The sequence below is a fragment of the Schistocerca piceifrons genome, chromosome 5, assembly GCF_021461385.2.
Source record: "Schistocerca piceifrons isolate TAMUIC-IGC-003096 chromosome 5, iqSchPice1.1, whole genome shotgun sequence".
NCBI lineage: Eukaryota > Metazoa > Arthropoda > Insecta > Orthoptera > Acrididae > Schistocerca > Schistocerca piceifrons.
Window position 1 is genome coordinate 388,606,195 of NC_060142.1, and position 13,641 is coordinate 388,619,835.

The 13,641-nt window shown below is 39.6% G+C and overlaps 1 protein-coding gene across 1 annotated transcript in view; it reads left to right on the forward strand.

Moving 5' to 3' along the window:
• The first annotated feature begins 10,676 nt into the window (after positions 1 to 10,676).
• LOC124798279 (probable cytochrome P450 6a14) overlaps positions 10,677 to 13,641 on the forward strand; it is a 100,171-nt gene continuing 97,206 nt past the window's right edge. The window contains exon 1 of the mRNA XM_047261602.1: positions 10,677 to 10,828. The gene's annotated coding sequence lies outside the window, so the exon portion shown is untranslated. The remainder of the gene's footprint in view (positions 10,829 to 13,641) is intronic.

Here is a 13,641-nt window from a genome sequence, read left to right on the forward strand (position 1 = left end):
GGGGACTTAATACACACTCAAGTGACGAAAGTCATGGTATAGCCACGTGCACATATACAGATGGCGGTAGTATCGCGTAAACAAAGTATAAAAGGGCAATGAACTGGCGGAGCTATCATTTGTGCTCAGGTGGTTCATGTGAAAAGGTTTCCGAAGTGAGTTCGACCGCACGATGGGAATTAACAGATTCTGAACGCGGATTGGTAGTTGGAGTTAGACGCATGGGACATTCCTTTTCGGAAGTCGTTAGGTAATTCAATATTCCGAGATGCACTGTGTCAAGAGTGTGCCGAGAATATAAAATTTCAGGCATTACCTCTCACCACGGACAACCCCGTGGCCGACGGCCTTCTTTTAACAACAGAGAACAGCGGCGTTTGCGTGACATGCAACACTGCGTGAAAAAACGACAGAAATCAATGTGGGACGTACGACGTGCGGCGAAATTTGGTGTTAATAGGCTTTGGAAGCAGACGACGAAAGCGAGTGCCTTTGCTAAAGGCACGACATCGCTTGCAGCTCCTGTCTTGGCTCTTGACCATTTCTGTCGGCGCCTAGACGACTGAAAAACTGAGGCCTGGTCAGATGAATCCCGAGTTCAGTTGGTAAGAGATGACGGTAAGGTTCGAGTGTGGCACAGACCCCACGAAGCCATGGACCCAAGTTGTCAACAAGGCTCTGTGCAAGTTAGTGGTGGCTCCATAATGGTGTGGGCTGTGTTTACACGGAGTGGACTGGGTCGTTTGGTCCAATGGAACGGATCGTTGACAACTTTTAATCGCTTCATGTGATTTCAACAAACAATATCTCGATGATGGCATTGCGCTCTAGCCATAATCTCTGAAAGCTACATATTTGTATCTATTGTGTTTCTTCATTAATTACGCCTTGTGTATCTATTTTATCATGCAAACGTTTTTCAGGACGTAATATTCTCTACATTTACACAGCAAGTGAACACAGGATCAGTGCCTCATATTTTGTCATATTTGTGTATTTTAATGAACAGTTTCCTATTTTGTCAGTAACTTCATTAAAACGCTGACTGCAAGTATTAATAAACTGTGCTAATTTGTAAGGGGTCAGCTGCATTTGTTCGAGACACCACAATTGAGAAGAAAATCAAAAGACACTTCTGTCAACAAGGCCTAAATAACTGTTTAAACACTATATAAGGACAACGTGTTGACATTTGCGGTGAGCACACTGGTGCAAGGATACTGGCTTATTTATTTATGGACAAATCTTTATCCATAATTATTGTAAATTATCCGAGTGTAACAGAGATTTTATAACATTTCTTTATTTAAACATTGTTGTAATATATTAACTTAGTCCAGAAAGTGGTCAAGATGAGTCAAATCATATCTTTAGGATGTAAGAACATTATATTGTCGGTGGGAATGGCCTTGAGCCAATGGAAAAGCAGACAGTAGCAGAGAACTAAAGGAGTCAAGTAGAGACTGGGACATTTGGAGTGAACAGCTCAAGGGAGTAATTCTGGAGACTTTATGTCGAGTGCTGAAAGAAGACAGACCTGCCTATGGTAACGTGCTTGATTCACTCATATAGGTGCTTGATTCTGGGTGGTCAATGGCCCTACAATATTCTTACTTTTGAAGGGACTCTTCACTCATGAGGGGTCTCAGTGTGCTCCGCTTGTATTATGGAACTGAGGATAGACCGTGTATGAGTTACTATTCTTTGAATCATTTGTGTTAATTTTTAAATCATCATCAATGAACTGTTTTGAGCTGGTGAATATTTTGTGTAATTGTGATAATGAAAGGGACGAAATGGATATTGTTTTCGCATATCTTTGAGGACTGTTTAGTTTGGGGATTTTAGTACCATTCCCGTAAAGCTCTCAACGTAAATTCACTACATTTCACAAGGTTATCTTTGTCTGTGTTTTAACTGAATATCGTAGGGCCACTGCCCGTTTATTTAAAATGTTCTTTCTTGAATAAACATTGTCCAACATAATTCTCTGTTGGCTAAATCAATTGCTGATGATCGAATAGAACCCCTGTTATTAAATTATTCATTTAACTTTTATTTTCTATTTCTGTGGATTTTATGAAATCGCAATTCTAGCTAATGCATAGACTATTTGACTACAGGTCATTGTATGCAGCGAATTAGATGCGGGGCATGAAAGCAGACGTGCGCGGCTCCACTCTACGACTACATCGAACTACTCTTTTTAAACAGAACTGTGCCTAGCCAAAGTACCTAAAGTAAGAGCAATCACAGGTAAACATACAACTGGCTTGCTTGTATGGGATGCTGGTTTGAAGAGCAACTACACTTAGCAATAAGCGTTAAAAACTGTCCCACATTCAGGGTTCTTTGTTTTACCTTTAAAAATGCATACCAGAGGAACAAAGTTGCCTTCATCATTGCAAAAAGTGGTAATTTTATGGTTTCTCCTTTTCCTCCATAAGTTACTTGACACATTGTAGTAGAACCTGCTTCCGCTATAACTTTGTCTAGCCTAGGATTCATCTGAAAGCCGGTTTCATCCATATTGTACAGGGGCCTAAGCTTATTCAATAAAGAATTTACTGTTAATGCATCCAGAACTAAAAAAAGCTGCAATTGCTTCTCTATTCATTGCCATAGCCCTGTCAATAGAGAAGCCTCGCAACTTTCTCGTCGCTTGATGTGGGTAACGTTCCAGAAAGGACTATATCCAATCGCAACCAGCCATTTGAATTTCTTCAGAAAATCCATAATGAATCCCTTTTCTTTCTGCATACTGGAACATGAGCCTGCGCAGAATTTCTCCAGTTGGTGGAAATCCACACTTCTGCAATTTCTTTATGTAGGTAGCCAATAGTTTCTTGTTGTCTTCATCAGGGCTACCTTGAAATAATAGTAATAATAACGTGATAAATATTCGACACTGAGAAATGTTTGCAGAAATTGGAAATGTGTAGTTGGAGCACCATAGTTAACTTCGAACAACTTTGCCTTTAAATCGTTAATTTTTAATTTAATAACATATTATGGGTAAAAAGTCTACTCATTCTGCCCCCAATCAAGGAAAACATTACAATTAATATAATACTGCTTACTTTGTGGGCTCATAGCATGCTTCTTTTCATCGTTCTTTTCTCAGACATCGTTTCAGAGTTCTGTCTGGGAGGCCATATTCTTGGGAAGCTCTAAACGAATTCATTCCACCAATCTTTACGTCTCCATAGTCACTAGTAGGGGTTATTCAGACCACCTACTCCAATTTGTTGTTCTTAGACACGTTCGAGGCATTTGCTATGAAAATGACGTATGTAAAAGTGAGCAATAAAATTCGTCAGCGTAACCTCAACAAAACAGTGACATCCCTCTTGAGAATCGGGGTGAGATATCACTTTCCGTGATTAACACAATATGTCCGCCGCATGGAAACTGTAGACGGCATCATAGCCTACACTACAAAGTAGCCACTGTGAGTTAACGAGCATTTCGCTCTTATTTAAGTATATGGCCGAAAGACTCAGCCTTCAGGAACTGTGAAACGAACCCTGTCGTCCAGGACCGGGTGCCAAAAAGGACGCAGAGCCACCACGAGATGGTGAAACTCACAGACGTCTATTGTCTATTGAGGCCTAAGCGCTGTAGTGTGCGAGTGAGGCAGACGAGAACCTGCGTCATAGGGAAACCCACCAGAAGCTCTTTGTGGCTAAGGAGACGCAGCAGTGTTAAATATGGTGGGCCTAAGATCGGTCAGAAAGGGAAACATTTATGAAAACCATTTAATTCTGTAGTAATGCAGGGAATGAAGCCACAGAAATTTTAATCTGCCATCCTCCATAAATTTTCATGGTGATCCCAATAAAACTTTAATATTGATCATATCTATAAAGTTTAGGATTTACTGTTGAAGTGAAATTAACAAGTTTTGTAACAAAGACCTGAATGCTAAAATCTGAACGGTTTGGTCGATCTTAACGATCGACATTTCATTTAGAAGAGCATCATTAAAATGACAAAAATTGTAAATTTAAATTATCAGTATTTTCAGTTCAGCGTCAGATCATCATTTCCCCCCACGAAACACATTGCACGATGACAGTACGACACCTTATTGAATCACTGGGTAATAAATGGCTCTGAGCACTATGGGACTTAACATCTGAGGTCATCAGTCCCCTAGAACTTAGAACGACTTAAACCTAACTAACCTAAGGACATCATACACATCCATGCCCGAGGCAGGATTCGAACCTGCGACCGTAGCCGTCGCGCGGTTCCGGACTGCGCGCCTAGAACCGCTAGACCACCGCGGCCGGTCATTGGGTAATAGAATATTTGTTGTAAAGTTAAGTGTATAATAGTTACTTTTCTTCTTCATTTACGTATCAGAATGCATATTGGTACAAGGCTACTGGCCGTGACATTCAGAGTTAAGAAGGAAATTGTATTGGTATTATGTAAAAGAATTTAACATTTATTATGTAATGGATATTATTGTTACTTTATTTAGAACGTGAAAGTTGTCAAGCTTTGATTATTTAAACGTATTAAAATGTAAAGTATTGTAGAATAAGCTATAGCCCTTGAGATTGACGGCTTCAGGAAAGCGAACTGCCGTAGTCAATTGAGCGAGGATTTTGGGTGCACGGTAAACGCGGTCGGGGAGGGGCAGCGACAGTGCTGGTGGAGACTCAAAAGCGGACTGTCAGTCTTTACGTAGCTAGGAAGTGAAACGACTTAGAAAATTTCTGGTGTGAAATCTGACTTTTCGCGAAAATAATGAGGTGGAATATTAGACTTGTATTTCGCGATGAGATTGTTAATGATCGAACTGTGTCAAATGGATATGCGCTCGAGTGTAATAGTAATTCTAAATACGACCACTTTCGCTATTAGCTTGCTTTCTGAATAAATCACCAAATCGCAACTGTGCGGCTTGTATCATTTATGAGTCGTTAATTTAGTTCCCGATATTATTATTACTCTTATTAAATGTTATATTAACTTTGTATTTCGCAAACTTGCCATCAGCCAGACAATTTAACCAAAGGGTCACAAGTGTCTAATTTAGGGCGTGTAATGCGACACGTGCGGTTCAACCCCTAGACGAGTTTGAGCCAAGACATTTCGGCGAAGAGGAATCGCATGTGAGCCCGAACATCTTTGGGATGTTAGCTCGCAATGTGCTCATCATCTCTGACATTTGGCTCTTCAACTTTATACATACGCTCGTAAGCACTTGAAAATATCCGTGCAACGTCCGCTTTAGCTCTTACTTATACTTACAGTGACATAAGCAGAGCTGCCTTTCTGTCACCCTACAGTTAGGTCGGTATTACACTATAATATTTCTGTGACAAAGAAATATGATCAAATATTCGTCAAATTTTTGACAAAGATCTTTGAAGTGACGCTAAAAAAGGGTATTACGCTGTCATCATTTTTCCGGCAAAGTTCAAGATGGCGGATAGTAACCACTTGTTATTCGTTTCAGTTACTTGTACCACAGTTGCGAAAAAAAGGAAACGTACTTGGGTGAAGCAGTGAGCATTACGTCGAGGTAGTAAAAGCAGTCAGCAAAATTTGTTACGAGAGCTTCAAGTGGAGCACTTGATGTCTTATACAAATTACTTTCGAACGGATGCGAGTGCATTTCAATATTTCCTCAATAAAGTGGCTTCTCATATTACAAAACAGAATCCTCACTTGAGAAATGCTGCTTGTATAGAAGACAGGCTCACCAAAACACTGATATTTGTTGATACAGGAGACAGCTACTGCAATTTGCAATACAGCACTCGAATATCACAGTGCACAGTAACAAAAATAATTCCAGATATGTGTGAAGCGATTTATAAAGCACTGAAGGTAAATAAATGTTTAGTACACTATATGGGCAGTAATAATTATTTTTATTTTTGAATAATTTAATTAATGGAATTAGCGTTCCAATAAGTACAAAATTAATAAAAAGTACATAACGGATGAATCACTTTTAACTTGTGGCATTACGAGTTAAAAAACAGACAAATTAGAATGTAAAGCTTAGAAATTTTATTTTATTTTAGATTGTGATCACCTTCTCTATTCTGGCTTGCTGAAAACCAGTCTGGATGTTTCCAGATGTAGAGGTGAATGGCTGTAGCTCTGATTGTGGGTATTGGGTATGAAGTCGCCTGCAGCATATTCCACCTGCTCATCAGCACACGATTAATACTATGCATTGTGCCCCTTGCTCACCCCCTACCCCAGTCGAAGCAAAGTTATTAAAAAGAATCGGAGGAACACAACAACTTAACTTTGAGGTCACGTTTGTAAGCATCGAGGTCTACAGGTTTTATCCACAGCGAGGCTCTAAATTTAATCATATTTCTTTAAGGAAAGGCGAGATTTTTCAGAGTTCTCTACTACACTGTGAAGTTTCTTTGACATAAATATTTGACGTATCAGCTTTGACAAAAAAATGTGAAAGTGTAATACCGGCTTCAGCAAGTGCCCTACATAATGGTGTCACTATCTGTCACCACCTTTTGGAAATGATAACTTAAGGCAACTCTCTCCGATAGGCATCTCCATCCAATCCATTCTATGCAGTGTTAATTTAATGTTCTACGACGTTTCTAGTTTCAGCACTGTATTGCAGTTTTGCATCTAAAAAATGAATTTAAAGACTCTGCAGCATAACTGTCGGTCGAAATAGCTGGCGTATGAGTGTGAAGTGTTCTAGTGCCACTTTCACAGAACTCTATAACAGCCCATTATCAGTTAGCTTATCGCTTCGAAGCCTGAACACATCTAAATCTGTATTTCGCGTTCCGCTGTCATTTGTCCCCTTTTCTGTTCCAATCACGAATTCTGCTGCAGGAAGAGTTGAATGCTCGTCATGAGCTCCAGTTTCTCTGGTTTTACCCTCATCAGCATTCCACGAGTCGTATTTAAGTGAAGATACAGTGTTTTCCGTCTGTTCATGGGACAAATACTCTCTGAATTCTAATTGTACGTGAAATTGAGAGTAACAAAAATTGAATTCATGAGAAGCTGTTTTTTGATAAACATGCACTGAGGCGCCAAAGAAACTGGTATGGCATGCGTATTCAAATACAGAGATACGTAAGCGGACAGAATACGGGGCTTCGGTCGGCAACGTCTATATAAGACAAGTGTCTGGCGCAGTTGTCAAATCGATTACTGCTGCTACAAGGGCAGGTTATCAAGATTTAAGTGAGTTTGAACTTGGTGTTATAGTCAGCGCACGAGCGATGGGACAGCATTTCCAAGGTAACGCTAAAGTGGGGATTTTCCCGTACGATCACTTCACGAGTGTACCGTAAATATCAGGAATCCAGTAAAACATCAAATCTCCGACATCGGTGCGGGCGGAAGAAGATCCTGCAAGAACGGGACCAACGAAGACTGAAGAGAATCGTTCAACGCTACAGTATTGCAACCCTTCTGCAAATTGCTGCAGATTTCAATACTGGGCCATCAACAAGTGTCAGTGTGCTAACCATTGAACAAAACATCGTCCATATGGGATTTCTGAGCCGAAAGATCACTCGTGTACCCCTGATGACTGCACGACACAAAGCTTTACGCCTCACCTGCGCCCATCAACACCGACATTGGACTGTTGGTGATTGGAAACGTGTTACCTGATCGGACAATCTCGTTTCAAATTGTATCTTGCATATGGACTTGTACGGATGTAGGGACAACCTCATGTATCCATGACCCTGCATGTCAGCAGTGACTTTCGAAGCTGGTGGTGGAGGCTCTGTAATGGTGTGGGGTGTGCGCAGTTGGAGTGATAAGGGACCCCTGATACGTCCAGAGACGCCCCTGACAGGTGGCACGTACGTAAGCATACTGTCTGATCACCTGCATCAATTCATGTCCATTGTGCATTGCGACGGACTTGGGCAATTCCAGCAGGACGTGCGACACCCCACACGTCGAGAATTGCTTCAGAGTGGCTTCAGGAATACTCTTCTGAGTTAGAACACTTCCGCTGGCCACCAGACTCTCCCGGTCATGAATGTTATTGAGCGTATCTGGGATGCCTTGCAACGAGCTGTTCAGAAGGGATCTCCACCTCTTCGTACTCTTACGTATTTATGGACACCCCTGCAAGATTCATGGTGTCAATTCCCTCCAGCGCTACTTCAGACATTAGTCGAACCCATGCCACATCGTGTTGCCGCATTCCTGCGTGCTCGCGGGGGCCCTGCACGATATTAGGCAGGTGTACCAGTTTCTTTGGCTCTTCAATATATGTTCGTGGTATCGTCAGATATATACTGAGTAAATGAGATAGTGGAAATGAAAAACATTTAGAAACTTCTGCGAAAGTTACGTACACCGAGAAGTCTAATAATAATAGTGAAGTGACTTATTTCAAAAGCCAGGGTTAGCATTGGTCCAATCGGTTCGAAACAAAATAGAATGTTCAAACGCACTGGTCCCCTCTCATTTCACTGCTCTTCATACTACAGGGGTCGCAGGAGTAATGGTCAACATTCAGGGATATGACAGGAACGCTCATTTGAGGTAAAACTCTTCATATGGACATATGTTTTATCCCGAATGGTTAACGAGATAGAACACATTTAATGTGTATTTGTTTTTGGGTTAGTGGCGAGCACGTACCTGCCTTACCTATCCGACCTATGTGACGTTCTATTCTAGCCCAACCGACCTCCTTGTTTCAGCCTCTTTGCTCGGCATGTCTTTCTGCCATTAAACTAGCCCGTTGAAAGTGCAGTTGTCCATGATATTCTGTGATGAAATACTGCGAGGGACTGAGAGTATATCAGAGAGAAGCATTTATTAACAGTATCTGTGCACGGGCTGACTATAATGCCACACATCTATACTAATGAAGAATATGCAGACAAGATATATGTTTTCGGCTTTGTGATGGCAGCCCTTCTGCTGCTGTTGAAGAATACCGCCGACGTTTTCCGACAATTCGCATTCCTGATCGTAGACCGTTTACCACAGTTTTTTGTACATGGCTCGAAACAAGTATTCTTCCAAGTCCTCATTTTTCCGCAACAGTGCACAAATGCACTGAAGTTGACGGTGGGATATTCGAACACCTGTTCGGAACTGTACAACAGCTGTAACGGGACTTGTATGATAACGCTTAGAGGGGAGTGTGTTAATATACGTATTTTTGAATTGATACTTTGCTAAACGCATGTTTACTAGCTGTTGCATGTATGCAAATCTAACAAAGTATTGAATAATACAGAAGATAAATAATAATGCAGATTAGATGTGTTCTCTCTCGGAAATCATTCGGAATATGATATATGTCCATTTGAAGTTTCTTGCTTCAAATGATCGTTTACGTCATATGCCTGAATAGCCTTTGGACATTAAGAGACAATATTTGAAGCAGAATGTCTAAAAATGATCTGACAGATGGATATCACTATTATTTAATATGACCTGGGTATGTCATGCAAAGGGCCTGAGAGTGACAATGAACAGGGAGAAACTCACAATATTAACTAACGATACTGCAAGAGAAAATTAATGTTATGCTCTGTCTCTTGATAACAAATGCGTAAAATTTAAACCAGAGAATGTTTGGCATTTTTGTCACATTCAATAAGACTATTGCTCACCTCAGACAGCAAAATATTTAATAAAACGAATATGGCCTTTGGGAATCTTTACGGTAACAACCTGTGAGTCAAGAAACATATATACTTACATGAAAAGTTATGACTAGATTGAAAAAGGCGGTGGAAGAAAGTGCTAATCCCCATATTCGAAACAGCTGGTCTGATTAAACTATTTATTGTGTTTTGAAATCCACTACATTCCGGTAAAGAGTTGTTTCCTTTGTATCATTGGAAAGAAATGACTACTAAATATTGTTTTGTCTTTTGCATTAGTATTCTCGTATTTGAATTTCACCAACATACAACATGCAACAATTAAAATTGACTCTGTCGTGGTTAAGCGCTTTCTATCGTCGATCCCTTCAATTGTAAGCTGCAGAAAGGCAATTTCTAACGACAAACCACCAAGCACTTTGGATAGCTTAACTGTGTGGCCTATTCTAGGAGATCCAACCCCGTTAATCTACGGGACCTTAGACATATGCATAATTGCCTCTGACCCATCCCCCAATCACCAATTTGTGTTATTTTTCCTACAATAAGTTCCATGGGTGAATAGACGCGGGTTCCGACAATAGCGTTTTTCGAGGGTACTCCAGAACGAAGATACAAAAGGTATCCGCATTATAAATACGGCACTACCAGTGATCCATTTGTCACGCAACAGTCCCTAGCTATTCATTATACCCCAGAAATAGTAAACAAATTAATGAATTTAGGAATATATTACAGATCACTACGTATAGTTCCCACAGGGACTGCGAGGACAAGATTAGATTAATTACAGCGCACACACCGGCGTTTAGATTGTCATTCTTCCCACACTCCATACATGAATGCAACAGGAAGAAGTCTTTATAACTAATACGGAAGAAGCCTCTGCCGTGCACTTTATAGTGCCGCAGTGGTCTGCAAAGTAAGGATGTACATGTTTACTGCGATCGGGAACTTTAGGCCAGTGCTGCTAGTGCTGCCACCGAGCGGAACGACACAGAACTTCAAAGGTACTACGTTCTGCCGCTAGGAAGCGCTGCTATCACGCGCGGATGTTTACGACTCAGCGTACTGGAATAAACGTCGAAGTTTGCGAAGGACGCGGGCGAAAGGCTCTTACTTAATACATTATCCCGGCAGAAGCTTGGTGTTATACGTAGTTCAGCCCGTCGTCAGGAAAGCCGCTGCGTCCACATAGAGGCGTGGTGCATCGTGACGCATAGGTAACAATGATCAAGTTTGCAACGCGTGACTACCATACTGCACATTAACTGTAGATGATGATACTACGGTACCATTCTACTAATGCACTTGAACTCCGCGTCCTTTCTCAATTGTGTAATAATCTGTACTGACAACGTGGATCGATCAGAATAATTATACTTTCATGTACTTCTAGCAGTTAGACCGAATTACTGCCAGTCTTCTTCGCCGCACATATTCCTCTTGCTTTGCTTGCCATTATTTAGTGCAAATATTAGAATAACTGCTTCAGTTATGCAATTACGGTATTACAATTAAATATCATATTTTCCGCCACGCTAAAGAATTGGTAAGTGTTTACGTTACGAGCGTGCTGATTAATGAGAATGCTGATTACCTCGCTGTTAAAGCGGGTACACAGTGATTGGACTAATATGAGCAAACCGCAGGATAATTTCAATGATTAACTAACCAGAACGATAAAAATAGACTTCGAAATGCATGGATGTTTTTGCTTGCCGCCTTTCTTACCACGCAGAATTTAATATTCTGTGACTCAGAGATTATGTTATATTTGACAGAACGCAGTTTTTCAGGCAGCTGGAAAATGGTTTTCATTCCTTCTCTCTATAAGATTCATCCAATTTGACTTGCTATTGCTACATATACCGGAAGCAACGCCGTATGCTCCTTTTTTGTTTACTAATCTGTTGTGCGTCCGGACGAAAAAAAAAGATGCTTCGCTCTATCAAAGGATAGTCATGTCTCAGACATTTAAAATGTTTCGCGTGAATGTGATGTAGCTACTTGTGACGCACTACTGGAACCATTTACGTCTGCTGTACTGAAAAAGTACAGAAATCTAAAAAAAGTCCTCAGAGGTTGCATAAAATCTTAAGAAAAAGCACCGGATCTGGTTAGAGCATAAACGATTTCTAGCCCATGCTTCCAACTACCGGGATTCAGTCACTAGGCTGAGAAAATTATGATGTGAGTCAAGAACTTCAACTATGTCACTGCGAGCGATGTATCATCACTGGTGCTTATATAACCTCTGGTCGCAGGAGGCAGTTTAGCATTAACCCCTGCGGCATCGCTTCACCAATTGGCATCAGATGCTCTTCTGACGAAGACAAGCTTTGACTTTGTAACGCTCAGACAGAAATTTCTTCAAAATAGTGTTTTTGAAATCACTTCATATTGTGCCATAAACATTTCGGAATTGATGTTTCTTTCCAATTTCTTTTGATTGTGAAAGCAATATGAATCTCTTGGTACTATGTGCAATATGTTAACTTATATGTTAGCTCATATAAGATTTACATTCTGAGGGTAAAAGTAGACAACGTTGTTTACCTTTGATTGATATTTTATTAGGCTAGTTTGAATTCTTATACAGTTTTTTACATGGATAGAGGGAATTACTGTAATTATATGCAGTAATATAGTAACATTTTGAAGGTCTTATTATAAAAATCTGTACTGCATTATGTCCTACACTTTTACATAATTCATACATAATTTGTTGTTAAGTTAAACTAATTATACTCTTTTTTACTTATTTGTTTGAAAGTAAAAACATATCTGAGCATGAACTTTTTTGAAGCAGCTTTGCTTTAAGACAAATATTCAGTCCCTGCTAATTATCATTACATTTCATTTAGAAAGTTACTATTATATTCTGTAACTATAATTAAGGAGGAACTTGTTTCTCCAGTGAACACCAGGGCTTATTATTCTCCTATATGTTGAGTATAGCAGTGTCTTTCAGGAAGACAATCATTCTGCTGACATATATTCTTCAAATTGATAAGACTCTTTTCTTACGGTGATTATTTGCTTGCTGCTATATTTCTAGCATTTGTACCTCGTGATAACAATTTTTAGTGATTTCTTTTTATTCTTGCCTTGCAATCCTTATTAACATAAGCTTTACTTCAGGCCCATCTTTTTTAACTGTCTAGAACAATTTAAAATAATTTAACTACGTATAGGTTACCATTTCATAATATCAAATATCTTGTGATGATATAAGTTTCATTTTTTTTCCTTTGACTTATGTAGATTACGTACTACGTCGTTGATGTAGACTACTGATCCATCTATTACAGTTAATTTTATATTCATCTTTCTTTACTAAAGTTATTTAAATGTTTTCTCCCCAGATTCTTAATCTTATTCTGTGTATTGTTTGCCCCTCGTTCCTGATGGTTAATTACGTTACATATTATAATCTCTGTAATTATAGTCCACTCTTTGTTTGTATTATTAGTTTCACGATTCAGTTGACATTTGTTATTAAAACTACTTGTCACAAGTCGATCTTCGATTGTTTGCCTTACATATTCATATTTTGAGAAAAAAAATCTTCAACTTTTCACATTTGTTACAAGAAAATATTCAACCAGTGTAAAGTTTCTAATGCTTGACTATGTCTTTTTCTTCAGAAGAACGTAATTTATTGCGATGTGGGACGGGTTTTCGCGTTAATTTTCAATATTACGTCGTCTGGAGGCGACGTTATTCATTATCTTTATTGACTGTAGCACATTCTATGACTTCCCCATTGTTATAAGGAAAGTTTTACCTTCTGTCTGTACTACTTAGATTTGTTGGAAGACTCTGTAACAAGTGTAAGTCATACACGAAACAGAGTGGTTTATAAAACTGCCCTTTGACCGATTCTTGATTATTGTTCAACAGTCTGGAATCGTTAAAAACTTGGATTAATGGAGGAGATAAAGAAAACTCGAAGAAGGTTTACACGCTTCTTCAGGGATGCGTATAGTCCGCATGAAAGTATCATAACAATGCCTAACAAAGAGAGATGCTT